Here is a 14,185-nt window from a genome sequence, read left to right as displayed (position 1 = left end):
CTTTTGGAATGACTATCCTTGGGATGACACCTCTTTTGTTTCTTTTCCTCTTTTAAAATCTTGTGTTTTTGACCAACTGGAGTTCATTGGCCTTGGCTTGATGTGCCCTCTCCATGTGGTTGCTACACCCAACATAAGCCCATCATGTCCACAGAATCCCGACATTTCCACATCACCAGTAACATTCTTTCTGGATGCTCAAAATCAAGTTGTAAATAAGCTCAAGATCCAGAAGATATGATAGTTTCAGTCAAATCCAAAGTAACTAATAACAACAAGCAAATGAACAATTAAATTCAAAGGGGCTTTTCTGAGTGCTAACTTTCATATTTTAATTTGTTTCTTAAAGCTTATTTTATTTTCAGAGAAAGAGAGAGAGGGCATGCACAAGTGAGGGAGGGGCACTGAGAGAGAAAGGGAGAGAGAATCCCAAGCAGGCCGCATTCCATCAGCACAGAGCCCAGCTCATGGGGCTTGAGCTCATGAACTGTGATATGACCTGAGCAGAGATCGAGTTGGAAGCTTAACCAACTGTGCCACCCAGGGACCCCTAATAATCTTTTTTAATCCAGAAAAATAGCTCCAACACTTCCTGAGCACCTCTTCTCTGCCAAGCACAGTCACTGCTGTGTTCATGTAAGTTGTCTCTAAAGTGTATGAAAGACTTTCTGGTCACCTACTGCTTTAAGCAAATTGTTTTGTTTATATAGGCTAATAGAGAGTTGAAAGGTAGATCAAAAATATTTGCTACAAGTAGAATAAAATTTGATTCTCCTTTTGAATGTTTCAAGCAATTTTAATGATTTATAATTCAACTAAATTTTTATTTATATAAATGCATGCACATGATAAGTGCTCAATAATGTTAAATAATGACAAAGCTGATTTTTTTTAAAAGTAACTTCGTTTCCTGGTTATTGCTGTGACCAGAATGTCAAGTACCAAAATAAACTGTAACATGTCTTATGATTGTTGTTAACTGGCTGGAACTGGCATATATCAGAGGTCAGAAGCTTATCCTCATAAGAATTTTAAGAGCGAAAAGTTTCAGGTTACATCATGAATGCTTAGGCACATACCCATAATGCATACCCACACCTTAGACTTTCTGAGAACTTTTTCTTATGTGATAAGTTCTTCAGCTAAATAGTAAGAGGTAGTGGAAAGAATGCTACCCTAAGAGTCAGGAGAGCTAGATTCTAGTATTGCCTTTTTTTTTTTTTTTTAAGTTTATTTATTTATTTATGTATTGAGAGACAGTGAGAGAGAGAGAGAGAAGAGGGTCAGAGAGAGAAGGAGAGAGAAAATACAAAGCAGGCTCCACACTGTCAGCATAGAACCCAATGCGGGGCTTGAACTCAACGAACTGTGAGATCATGATCTGAGCTAAAACCAAGAGTCAAGCGTGTAATGGACTGAGCCACCCAGAGGCCTTTTATATCATAAATGGATTCCATTGGAGGAGGTGTTGGATTCACTACAATGGGCCAATGGAAAGGGCACATGAGTCAGATCTAATAGGACTAAACTTGTTGGGACAATGGCCTGGTATCTAAAATATAATATCTGTATTGGTTTCTTATGGTTGTCACAACTAATTACCACAAACTTGGTGTTAAAGCAATAGGCATTTATTCTCTCATTGTTCTGGAGACTAGAAGTCCAAACAAAATCAAGGTGCCAGCAAGGCCATGGTCTCATTGAAGGCTCTAGGGAAGAACATTTCCTTGCCGTTTCCTGGTGACTCCAGGCATTCCCTGGCTTGTAGCTGAGCTGTGTCACTCCAGTCTCCACCTACCTCTGCCTTCACATAAACTTTTTCTCTATTTCTGTGTGCTTTTCTGTCTCTTATAAAGACATTTTGAATGGATTTAGGGCCCACCTAGTCCTGCATGATGTCATCTCAATTCTTACCTCTAGTGTGTCTTCAAAGGCCCTGTTTCCAAATAGAAGATTTAAATTCTATTTATTTCCTACTTCTAGGTTCCAGGTAGATATGAAATAGGGAGTGGGAGCACACTGTTCAACCAACTATAGGATCTAAAGATACATGGTAACTTTTGATTTAGGCCAGTTTTGAGTCACTTATTGATCCATTGTTTCATTCATTCAACAATGATTTATTGAAAACCTATTATATGGCAGAATAGTGCTAAGTATGAGGGTACTATCCACAAGCAGATATGAACCACAATTTTATGGAGCTGTCTAGAAGCACATAAAGGGACTCTGCTGCCTATATTCCTAAAGCATGATCTCCATATTGACTTGAACATGCATATTTTTTCAGCATGTACTTCTAATATAAACTTCCACATTTATTTACTCAATTATTATATGAACTACACTACTAATGCATATGTATATTGTATAACACTCCCCAAAATGTACTTATTTATTTTTTATTTATTTTTTTATATGAAATTTACTGTCAAATTAGGTTCTATACAACACCCAGTGCTCATCCCAAAAGATGCCCTCTTCAATGCCCATCACCTACCCTCCCCTCCCTCCCAACCCCCATCAACCCTCAGTTTGTTTTCAGTTTTTAAGAGTCTCTTATGCTTTGGCTCTCTCTCCCACTCTAACCTCTTTTTTTTCTTTTTTCTTCCTTCCCCTCCCCCATGGGTTTCTATTAAGTTTCTCAGGATCCACATAAGAGTGAAAACATATGGTATCTGTCTTTCTCTGTATGGCTTATTTCACTTAGCATCACACTCTCCAGTTCCACCCATGTTGCTACAAAGGGCCATATTTCATTCTTTCTCATTGCCACATAGTATTCCATTGTGTATATAAACCACAATTTCTTTATCCATTCATCAGTTGATGGACATTTAGGCTCTTTCCACAATTTGGCTGTTGTTGAGAGTGCTGCTATAAACATTGGGGTACAAGTGCCCCTATGCATCAATACTCCTGTATCCTTTGGGTAAATTCCTAGTAGTGCTACTGCTGGGTCATAGGGTAGGTCTATTTTTAATTTTTTGAGGAACCTCCACACTGTTTTCCAGAGTGGCTGTACCAGTTTGCATTCCCACCAGCAGTGCAAAAGGGTTCCCGTTTCTCCACATCCTCTCCAGCATCTATAGTCTCCTGATTTGTTCATTTTGGCCACGCTGACTGGCGTGAGGTGATATCTGAGTGTGGTTTTGATTTGTATTTCCCTGATGAGGAGCTATGTTGAACATCTTTTCATGTGCCTGTTGGCCATCTGGAGGTCTTCTTTAGAGAAGTGTCTATTCATGTTTTCTGCCCATTTCTTCACTAGATTATTTGTTTTTTGGGTAACATACCCCAAAATTTAAATTTAAAGAGAAACAATGTAATACAAGTAAATAGAAATAAAAATTATAATAATGTCTTTTGGATCTTTATTGGCCATTTTATGCAAGCCATTCTTTTCTCAAGAATGCTCTGTTGGGGCGCTTGAGTGGCTCAGCTGGTTAAGCATCCGACTTCTGCTCAGGTCATGATCTTGCAGTTTATGAATTTGAACCCTGCATTGGGCTCTGGGCTGACACCTCAAAGCCTGGGGCCTGCATCAGATTCTGTGTCACCCTCTCTCTCTGCTCCTCCCCCTCATACTCTTTTTCTCTCTCTGTCTCTCTCAAAAATAAATAAACATTAAAATAAAGAAAGAATGCTGTGTAGACACCTGTTACATTCTGATCTGGTGAGTGACATCATAATTCTAGATGATTCCATGTGTTTGGAACAACATCCCAACCTGAACTGGGAATCCAGGAGGCAAATTGTAGTCTCTAGGATATTGGAATAACAAGGGTGTCAGCACTTTTCCTCAACCTTCAAGGGTAGACTGAGGATCATGCAAGGCTTCAATCACACCAGAAGATACAAGTAAAGAAAGGCAGGGGCCCATCCATAAGAATTGTATAGTCGTGGTAAAGGTTAGGGAGATTGGAGATTGTGGGTCTGCATGTACTTGGGGCCTATACTCGGTAACTCATACTGGACACAGCTCTGAGTATACTTTCTACTGTAGTTAGGGATGGCTGGGATATGGATGAAGCTGAACCTGAAGAGTGAATTCCTCTGTGTTTGAAACCAAAAAGACAGAGAAATGCAAGAGCAGACATTGTTCCTGCCTGTGACTAACTTTATGACTTTATAAGAGAAAGTAATCTCAGAGGCGTTACTTACCTCAGTAAAATGAAGGTAATAACACTTAAACTACTTCAAACCAGAGTCTCGGATCAGGAAAATTTTGCCATCTCTTCCAGAAATAAGACACACAACTGTAAGATTTAATTGTTTTTCAGTAAGTTAAATGTTTGCCAAGAAAGAAACTGTTGACTCTTCTAATGATGACAGTTAAAATCTCATACTCAAAGTAGGAGGAGGAGCATTTTCAAATAAATCTATATTTTCATGGACTCAGGAGTGTCACAGAGAACAGTAAGCTGTGGTATGTTTCTCTAAAAAGGTGTGGTTGATTCATAAGTGAGTATCTTTGAAGGAATTTTACAGACTAAATGCATATGTAAATTCTGCCTTCATGGACTTGTGTTGTTTGATTAGGAGCATTGCTGGTTCTGTCTGGTGTGTTTATAGAGGGAAGTATATTTGCTGAGAAATAGAGGTAATCAAGAAATGGTTTTTATTTCTTCTTTTTTAATTTTTTTGATGTTTATTTATTATTGAGAGACAGAGACAGTGTGAGCAGGGAAGGGCAGAGAGACAGGGAGACGCAGAATCCGAAGCAAGCTCTAGGCTCCAAGCTGTCAGCACACAGCCTGACGTGGGGCTCGAACTCATGAACCGCAAGATCATGACCTGAGCTGAAGTTGGACACTCAACCAACTGAGCCACCCAGGTGCCCCAAGAAATGTTTTTTTAAAAACAGGCAATACAAAGATGAATCCTAAGTGGTTAGAAGAATTTGATTCTCACTCATTATTATTGAGGCTACCCATTTCAATATACTTTTGAAGATACTTTCTGCTCAGTTGTAACTATTGTGTTAATCCTTTAAAACTAACAATGGAGGAGCACCTGGGGGGCTCAGTTGGTTAACCATGCAAGTCTTGGTTTTGACCCAGATCATGATCTCACAGTTCGTGAGATCACATGTTGGGCTCTGTACTGACAGTGCAGAGCCTGCTTGGGATTCTCTTTCCTCTCTCTGCCCCTCCCCAACACATCCTCTCAAAACAAATAAATAAACATTTTAAAGAATTAAAAAAAAATAAAACTAACAAGAGAAATACAACTATAATATCATATTGAGATTTGTGATGCTTTTTTAGATAAGAAGTGAAATACCAACATACTTCTCAACAGTTTCGTGTAATAAAAATTACAGGATCTTATAAGTTGAATAAGCAATGGATTGGACATCAGAAGGTCTCTTTCTTCTGGTGCCCATTAGACTCACACTTCCCATTTTTCAGATAAAGTTCCTTTCCCTCTTTGAGTGTTTTTTATTTTATTTATTTATTTTTTAACTAATGGGGCTGGGGTAGATTTTCTGTAAGTTTCCTGATAGAAACATTCTGTTGTACTATCTCTGTTTCTATCTGGTCTTTAACTCTGAGTTACTACTGTGCTCTCATGTTTACACTACGTTCTTCCACCCTTCATCTGCTTGGCTCAGCTGAACAATTATCTTTCCATTATTACTGCTCTTTTCTAGTGTCTCTGCTCTATTCTCTTTTTTTTTAATTTTTCACATTTATTAATCTTTGAGAGACAGAGAGAGACAGAGCACAAGTGGGGGAGGGGCAGAGAGAGAATGAGACACAGAATCCGAAGCAGGCTCCAGGCTCTGAGCTGTCAGCGCAGAGCCCGATGTGGGGCTTGAATTCACAGACCACGAGATCATGACCTGAGCTGAAGTCAGACGCTTAACCCACTGAGCCACCCAGGAGCCCCTCTGCTCTATTCTTTATATTCATACCATACCATGTGGATTAATCACAGTTCAGAGCAAGATGGATAATACCAGTGATTTCAAGGTGTGTTTAATTCAGGGAATTGGATCCCCAAAGGTTAGAAGGAACTGAAGTTAAAAAGTCACTCTGGACTATTGATTTGAAGGTCACACCATCATAGCAGTTACCCAGAGATCAGAAATTTTTGCTGCTCCCACACTTTCCCTCATGGTCATTAGCTGGTGACTAGCCTCTGGGACATGGAGTCCAGTAACCACCAACACACCTGTATGACCTTGCTTGCCAGTATCAATACAGGCAGGAAGAGGGTTGCTACCCCACATTTATTTTGAGCTGTTCTTCAAGTCCTTGCTCAGATTTTAAAACTTAGCTTCAAGTGCATATGGGAAATTTAGAAATTAGATTTTGAATCCCTTAAACTAGAAGGAGGGTGGAATTGTGATTAGGAGAACCAACCCAAATGTCTACCAAAGCATATATAATGCTTGACATGCTGAACTCGTTTATTTTACGTGGATCTTCTTAAGGGCAGGGACCATGCCTTATTAATTTCTGTATTAATAAATTAGGAAGAAGACACAACATGAAAAGGTTATAGTCCATTCAGAAAATGTGTATCAATAGTAAACACTGAGAAAGAGTCAAACAAAGTTATATGTATATATGGTGGACTGATAAAGTCTAGTTAGAAGACTAGTGAAGTCTGGACTCATAGAGAAATCTTAAAAGGTTTAGATTACAATGTGAGTTTTTTTTTTTTCATTTTTATTTTTTTTTATTTGAGTATAATTGACACAGAATATGACATTAGTTTTAGGTGTACAACTTCTGTAGGGAATCAACTTCTCTATATGTTATGCTGTGCTCACCAGAGAACTCTATTACAATATCATTAATTATATTCCCAATGCTGTATCTTTTATTTTCAGGCTTACTCATTCCATAACTGGAAGTTTGTATCTCCCACTCCCCTTCACCCATTTTGCCCATCCTCTACCCCCCTCCCCTTCCCTTGGGCAACCATCAGATTGTTCTCCGTATTTATAGGTGTGACTCTGCTTTTTGTTTGTTTATTCATTTGCTTTGTTTTTTAGATTGCACAAAGAAGTGAAATAATATGGTATTTGTCTTTTTCTAACATATTTCACGTAGCATAAAGATCACGACATGAGTTTGAAGAACAGTAGAATTTGGATGGACCCAAAGAGAAAGATAAGATGTTACTATGGAGAGACTCCACTATAAGCACTGTGAGTCCCTGGAGCTGCCTCTTCTCAAAAAAGAAGTTTCTCACATACAAAAATATTTTTCATTTATTCACTAATTCACTTACAAATGTTTACTAAGTGGCTAATAGATACACCATCTATTTTTCAGGGGCTGAGGTTATAGCAATTAAAAAACAGGAAAAATGATTACAGAAGTATCAAACTTTGGTAGAGCAGATATTTTCAGATATTGATACATTGTTTGACACTGTGTTTTATATTTTGGAATAGTTTATGTGATTGAATAAATATCCTTCCCCACCCCTTTTTTTCTTACATATGTGGTTCAAATGGTTTCTAATATGTTTGGCAATGTAGAAATTCTCATATAGGCTATGCCAGATGGTCTCACTGTCTAAATGTTTAACAGTTGCGTTACACTATAATAGATGTTAACACAGTTGTGGAGAGGAGGGTAATAATAATATATTAAGTAAGAGATATGGAGTATAGTTAGCCTATTTATTCCCTACTCCATCCCCCATCTTTTGAAAAACATGAGTTTAACAGGGAATATGGTAAGTAGGAAAGGTGTTAATTTTGGCTTTATGTTAAGATTTTGTTCAAAGCCAAAACAAAACCTTTCTAGGGAATGTTAAATGAGTTTAGACTCATGTCTGTTTCCCATAAATATATCTTCATGCAATCTGTTAATGAATTTATATAGTAAGAACAAGTATCTCCCTGACTTAATCAGTGTCCCATGCCTTATCTTATCTACATTGTAATCTCTTCAAGGGGTGCAAACTTTCAAGCTCTGTAAATGCCACCTCAGCATTTCTTTTATTTTGTCCACCCTGAAACTCATTGGTCATTTGTGTGTCTATGTCATATTATTGTGTAATCAATCTGCAAATTCTTCCCATCACTTGCCACTTGATTTCTATTTAGTAAACCATCCAGAATCATCTACACAGTTGGAAAATGTCTCCCTATATTCCTAATCATTTATTAAAATCCTAAACAAAATTTGTTTCCTAGAGTAAATTTTTGGGTGAGAGGCTGTATATTTATCCACTCATAAGAGTGACTTTTTAAAATTTTTATTTATTTATTTTTTTAATTTTTAACGTTTATTTATTATTGAGAGACAGAGCATGAGCATGGGAGGGGCAGAGAGAGGAGGAGACACAAAATCCAAAGCAGGCTCCAGGCTCTGAACTGTTAGCACAGAGCCTGACACGGGGCTTAAACTCACAAGCCATGAGACCATGACCTGAGCCAAAGTCAGATGCTTAACCGACTGAGCCACCCAGGTGCCCCAGAGTGACATTTATTTTAACCTTAGAAAGAATAATCTCAGGATGTATATTTTATACTCTGCTTTTATAACAAAGTATTTGAAGCAAATATGACTTAATATTGAATCAGTTCATATTTTTAATTATTGTCATTTCTAATGTATAATCTGCTTTTATTTTATAAAGAAATATTTATAATATAAAACATCCAAACTAAAGAAAAATTGAAATATCATAGAGTTCAAACAACAAAGATAACCAATGTTATAATTTTAATGTCTTTCTTTCTAGTCTTTTCATGTAGCTATGATACAAAAGAAAGAAATAGCTATATGTATTCTCAGAGCATTTTTTAGATTGGTTACAAATGGTGCCTTTCCCCTACTAGGTTATTTTTAGACATTCTACCTTTTTATTATGGCTCCATCTCAGAGCTGTTTCTGGTTTATAGCAATTGGGGTCATCACTCCAGACTTTGTGCTCTGGGAAGATCCATAATTCAACAGAGAACAAATTCCTAAAACTCCTGGGAAATAACTAGAAGAGAAGAAGGAAGAATGTTATCCCAAATGGGGGTTAAAATTACCTGAGACACTCCTATGGTTACATTTCAGCAGATATAATTCTGATGTGTTAGGGGTGTCAGGAGAGATAGCACTTCAACTTCCTTTAATTGCCACCCCCCTGCTCCCACCTCCACCCCAGCTTCCCACATCTCAGTCCTTAAGTTTAAGGCTGGCATTTTGGGAAATACTGTCTTCTTTTCCCTTCAGGGTACCCTTGATATTGCTTTTGATCTGCTTCTCTTGGCTACATTTAAGGGAACGTTTGTATGGTGGGGGCATATAAAATACTGCTTTTCAGTGATCCTATATGCCCCTAAATGTGGACTTGATTCTACCAGTTTATTATTCCATTAACTGATACTCATCTTTTGCACTCCCTAGAATCTTCTCTAGTGATCTTCACATAGAATGAGGTTATACATCTCAGGCCTTATGGCCATCTCTGTCAAGTTATATGTTATGGTCACTTTCTCTATGCCTGACGATTTTCTGAAGATACATGATTTATCTCTGTCTAGTTTATCAGTCAGTCTAGCACATTTGTGTGCATTTTCTGATGTTAAGTCTGTAATTGTTAGCTTTTGTGGTAAAATGTTCACAGAGAGGGCCACAGTTATTGTTCTCATTCTTATAAATACATACCTTTTCAGTGTGGGTTGGTTGTGTCTCAGAGTAAGATGTGGAATTTATTTCTCCACTCCCTGCCTATGGGCTTGGCACGTGACTTGCTTTGGCCAATAAGATATATGCAAACAAAGGCTTGAAATGTGTTTGCCCATTGGGGCTTGCCTTCCCTTCCCGTCCTAGAAAAACTGTTGCCATGTGGGCAAGCTGGATTAACTTCCTTGGGGAGCTGAGCCATGTGAAAAGAGGCCCACTTGTCCCAGGTTAGCTTGGCCTTGGTCATCCAAGCAAGGCCACTCTAGGCTCTCCAATCCTCAGGGAGTTGATCCAGACCAGAAGAACTCCCAGTCCATCTACAGAATTGTGGTCAACAAAAAATATGCTTGTTTTCTTCCAGGCAGTTTCTTACGGGAATAGTTTATTATGCAGTAAAATTGAACTGATACAAAAATTGGTACCAGAAGTGGTAGGATGCTGTAACAAAACTCAAAACATGTAGCAATGACTTTGGAATAAGATTGGAAATGAAGGCTGAAAAAGTAATGCAGAAACTGCTGTCAAAGCCTGAAAAAAAGGCAAATGAGCTGTTAGAGGCTAGGAAAGTGGTGAGGAAACAGCAATAGCCAGCTAAAAAGATAACCCATGTTATGTAGCCATGAAAGAGTTGACATAGCTGTCATGGGATTAAAAATGTACCTAATAACCTTGTAGATATGCCTAAAATGATATTATGGCCAAATGGTTAAAGCAGTCCATTGGCTTCTTCTCGCTGTACCTTATATGATACTGTGAGAAAAAGAGGAGCTAAAGAAAGAATGATTTGGCAAGCAGAATTTAGAGATGTAGAGGGAAGCCAAATTTCTAGGTTGGAAAATAAAGCTGTTTTCACATCCAACCTCTCCAGGCGGCAAAAGATTCTCAAAATAAGAAATGGCTCCTTGATAAGGGTAAATCAAGTATATGGCTATCAGATCCTTTAAAAATCCTCCGGAAGAGGTAAGGTGGTGCTTAGCAGACTCTTTCAGCTGGACAAAAGAGCTTTCAGTAATTTTAAGGGTGCTTTCCTATATCAGCCTGACATGCTGCCCAAACAGAGGTGTCTATTCCAAAGAAATTGTGGATGTAGATTTTGGAACAAGGAGTGGACTTCATTCCTCTTCATAGGGGAACTTATAAAACTTGGTGAGAGATTATCCTAAAGAGAAAAGAAACAGTTGGAAAGCAAGAGAAGCCTCTGAGCCCCAAATTTCTATGGATAGGACTCAGGCTTCTAGAGCTACACTGAACAATGGACTTGGGAACCATTCCTGGGATTAAAATTGGGCTCCAATTAAGGAACATGCCCTTCTCTAGGAGTAGAGGCCCTTGTTAATGTTTACTTGGAAAGACTTTACAATAGCTACCGACCAGTGTGACTACCTGTATTTCTTTCTTCCCATTTGAGTGGAAGTATCTATTGCTGTTAGCTATTCTTTCTATTACATAGTGTGTGTGTATGTGTGTGTGTGTGTGTGCATGATATAAATAACTTCAATGCTAAGTCTTTGAATAAAAAGGAGTCACATTTGAGGAACTGTGTCTAAAGATCCTCATCTGTTTCTGGACCTTATTTAGATGAAGATCTTGTAATTCAAAATGAATACCATAATGAGAAGTGACTTCTGGGGAAGAAAGAGAATGCATTTTGTAAGTGGGAGGAAAGTTTCTTCTGTGGCTAGTGGGCAAACTATGATGGATTGTCTGTAGAGATGGCCACAATAATCCCTGCTACGCTTATATACGCATCTCTTTGTAATGTAACATTGCCATTCTTTCTAATAAGAGATGGAATTTTATTCTTGCTCCTTTGAATCTGAGCATAACCACGTGACTTGCTCTGGCCAATGGGACATGAGGAAGACAAAACCCAGGCACATGAATGGTTATACATTAAGACTCACTCTCTGTGGCTGCACATGTCATCCTTTAACAAGGATGTGGCAGTCCTGACCAGAAATCACATGGATAAGAACCAGGGAGGAGAAGTTCAGGATTGCCAGACTGGTAGGTGAGGCCATCCTGACCATCCAGCTCCAGCTGAGCCAAGAGCTGACTGTAGCCACTTGAGTGAGAGACAGATAAATCCAGCAGAACTGCCCAGCTGATCCCAGCACAAATTGTCCATCTGCTGAATCATGGTCCAATCATTGTTGTGTTAAATAGCTAAGTTTTGGAGTCATTTGTTAGGCAGCAAAAGCTAATTGATACAGATTCTTCATTTAAAATGCAATTTAAAGTGCTATATCTTCATAAAATTCCTTTTTTCATGAACATTACAGCAAATGTTTTGCCTTCATGTGCTTGAGTACAGCCTCCTTATCTTGAATCTCAAGAAGTTCTGTTAATACTTTACCTACTTTCCTTTCTTTGTTTAAGGACCTTAGTGTTTTATTTTGGATTCTCTTGCAAGGTGCCTTGTAATTAAGTAGCTCTTGACCTGTTTAAATTTGTTTAAATTTGACTTGTCACATTTATAGAATTCCCACTCTTCTTCCTGGAAAATTCTATTCCTCCCTAAAATGATTCCTTGCCCTTATCCCCTCCTTTTTTTAAACCGCCTTCTTTCCTTTGCCATTTAGGCATTTAGTGTTTATTTTCAAATGCTTGCTCTTTTTGGGCTGAGTCAAACATTTTTCCTGAGTTTCCAATAAGCTGTTCTTAAACAGTCTCCAGACTTCTTCATGGTTATTTACTTTCAGAACTATTTCTTTCAGGATTTTTTCCCTAAGAAAAGCCCAAATTTTGCCATAGTTCCCTTTTCTAAAACTGAATAACTTCATGATGAATATTTTTGGTTTTCCTTTCTTGCCAGAATGTTGGACTTAATCACGTGGTAATTGCTGTTAAACAAGCACTCCTTGAGAGACAACATCTCTCTTATGAACATCCCTTCAGATGAACAAAACCATCTCCTCCCCTCTTCTGAGGGATTTGAAAAACAAAGCTTGCCTGTCTATCTAAAGCATATTCTTCAGCTGTTGAGAAGATTCAGATGGAAATGAGGTAGAGGGGAAAATAATAGTTTGTTATTTATTTTGGTACTTTTCTGATTAATTAGCCCTCTCTATGAGGACATACCTTTATAGCATCTATATTACAGTTATTTGTAAATTCATCCTATCTTCCATACTAGACTCAAGACATTTGCAAATAAGCTTCAGGTTTCCATTATCTTTGTATCTTTCAGAGTGAACCCAGGAAATAGGAGTTATATTATAAATATCTGAATAAATGAAGAATTATCAAATAAATTGATGAATGCATCCAAGCTATGACCTGGACCAAGAACTTCTGTGGTGGGAAGAAGAGAAGGTTTTCTCACTTTAAGCGGCCCTCCTGAATGAACTGTTTGCCTCTCCACAGTTGCCTAGTTTTGCCTTCCTACCTTACTGTGCCTTCCTTAAATGAAACAGATGGAGTTAAAGAAATAGAAACTCTATAATAACAAATAACATTATTTGTCCCCACTTACCACTCAAAAGGAGTCTGAGCCTCCTGTACCTACTTCTTCTGCTGGTTAAGTTAGAGAGAAATCTGGAAGATGGTGATGGCACATTTCTTGAATCTGTCTGACTATCCATTAAAATAAACAAAGTAATGACTATGGTAAAACCAAACACCCATATAAGAAAACATATGAAAATATATTTTCCTGTACCTCCAAATGTGAGTGGTGACCAACCACCAACAGTTCACAATACAAGGTATTCATACCTGTGTGGGGAGACGCAGAAGAAAGACAACTGGATATCTGTTAGTTCTGAGAATGGTGAGCACTGGGCTAATCTGAGAATAGCATCAGAAAGAATATGACAGGTTTCTGTAGAATCCAACTCAAAAAAGACTACAATGGATTATACTACCATAAATTCTAATGGTGCTTGAGGCATCTGGGCTTATAAACTCTCAAAATTATTAAAACAAAACCTATCTTCCAAGGTTGCCTGGGTGGCTCAGTTGTTTCAGTGTCTGACTTCGGCTCAGGTTATGATCTCATGGTTCATGAGTTCGAGCCCCGCATAAGGTTCTGTGCTGAAAGCTTGGAGCCTGAAGCCTGCTTCAGATTCTGTGACTCCCTCTCTCTCTGCCCCTCCCCTGCTCGCACTCTATCTCTGTCTCTCTCAAAAATGAATGAAACGTTAAAAAATTTTAAAAAAATAAATAAAAATAAACATGAAAAAGTATTAAAAAAACTACAAAAAAAAAAAAGAAAAAAGAAAAATAAAAGAGGGGAGGCTGGGTGGCTCAGTTAGTTAAGTGTCTGACTCTTGATATCGGCTCAGGTTGTGATGTCATGGTTGTGGGACTGAGTTCTGTGTCAGGCTTGTGCTGAATGTGGAGCCTGCTTGAGATTCTTTCTCTCCCTCTCTCTCTGTCCCTCCCTCCCTCATGCTGTCTCTCAAAATAAATAGATAGACTTCAAAAAATAAAGAAATAAAACAAAGCTATCTTCTAAGACTAAGCCCCGTACTGAGGAGAAACTTCTAGGAGTAGAATTCAACAAACAGGATAAAGGCAATAGGGACAAAAAA

General features: G+C 38.2%; 1 long non-coding RNA gene across 1 annotated transcript; it reads left to right on the top strand.

Annotated features, from left to right (window-relative positions):
* Nucleotides 1-3,724: 3,724 nt before the first annotated feature.
* On the top strand, nt 3,725-13,595 carry LOC147581714 (uncharacterized). The gene is made up of 4 exons (XR_015249734.1): nt 3,725-4,429; nt 7,068-7,165; nt 12,466-12,656; nt 12,841-13,595. It is a non-coding gene; the product is annotated as an uncharacterized LOC147581714 (long non-coding RNA).
* Nucleotides 13,596-14,185: the final 590 nt, after the last annotated feature.

Source organism: Puma concolor, chromosome B1, assembly GCF_028749965.1.
Source record: "Puma concolor isolate L17-30 chromosome B1, mPumCon1.1.hap2, whole genome shotgun sequence".
Taxonomy (NCBI): domain Eukaryota; kingdom Metazoa; phylum Chordata; class Mammalia; order Carnivora; family Felidae; genus Puma; species Puma concolor.
The sequence above is the reverse complement of the archived record's forward strand: the minus strand, read 5'-3'. Positions and strand labels throughout refer to the sequence as shown.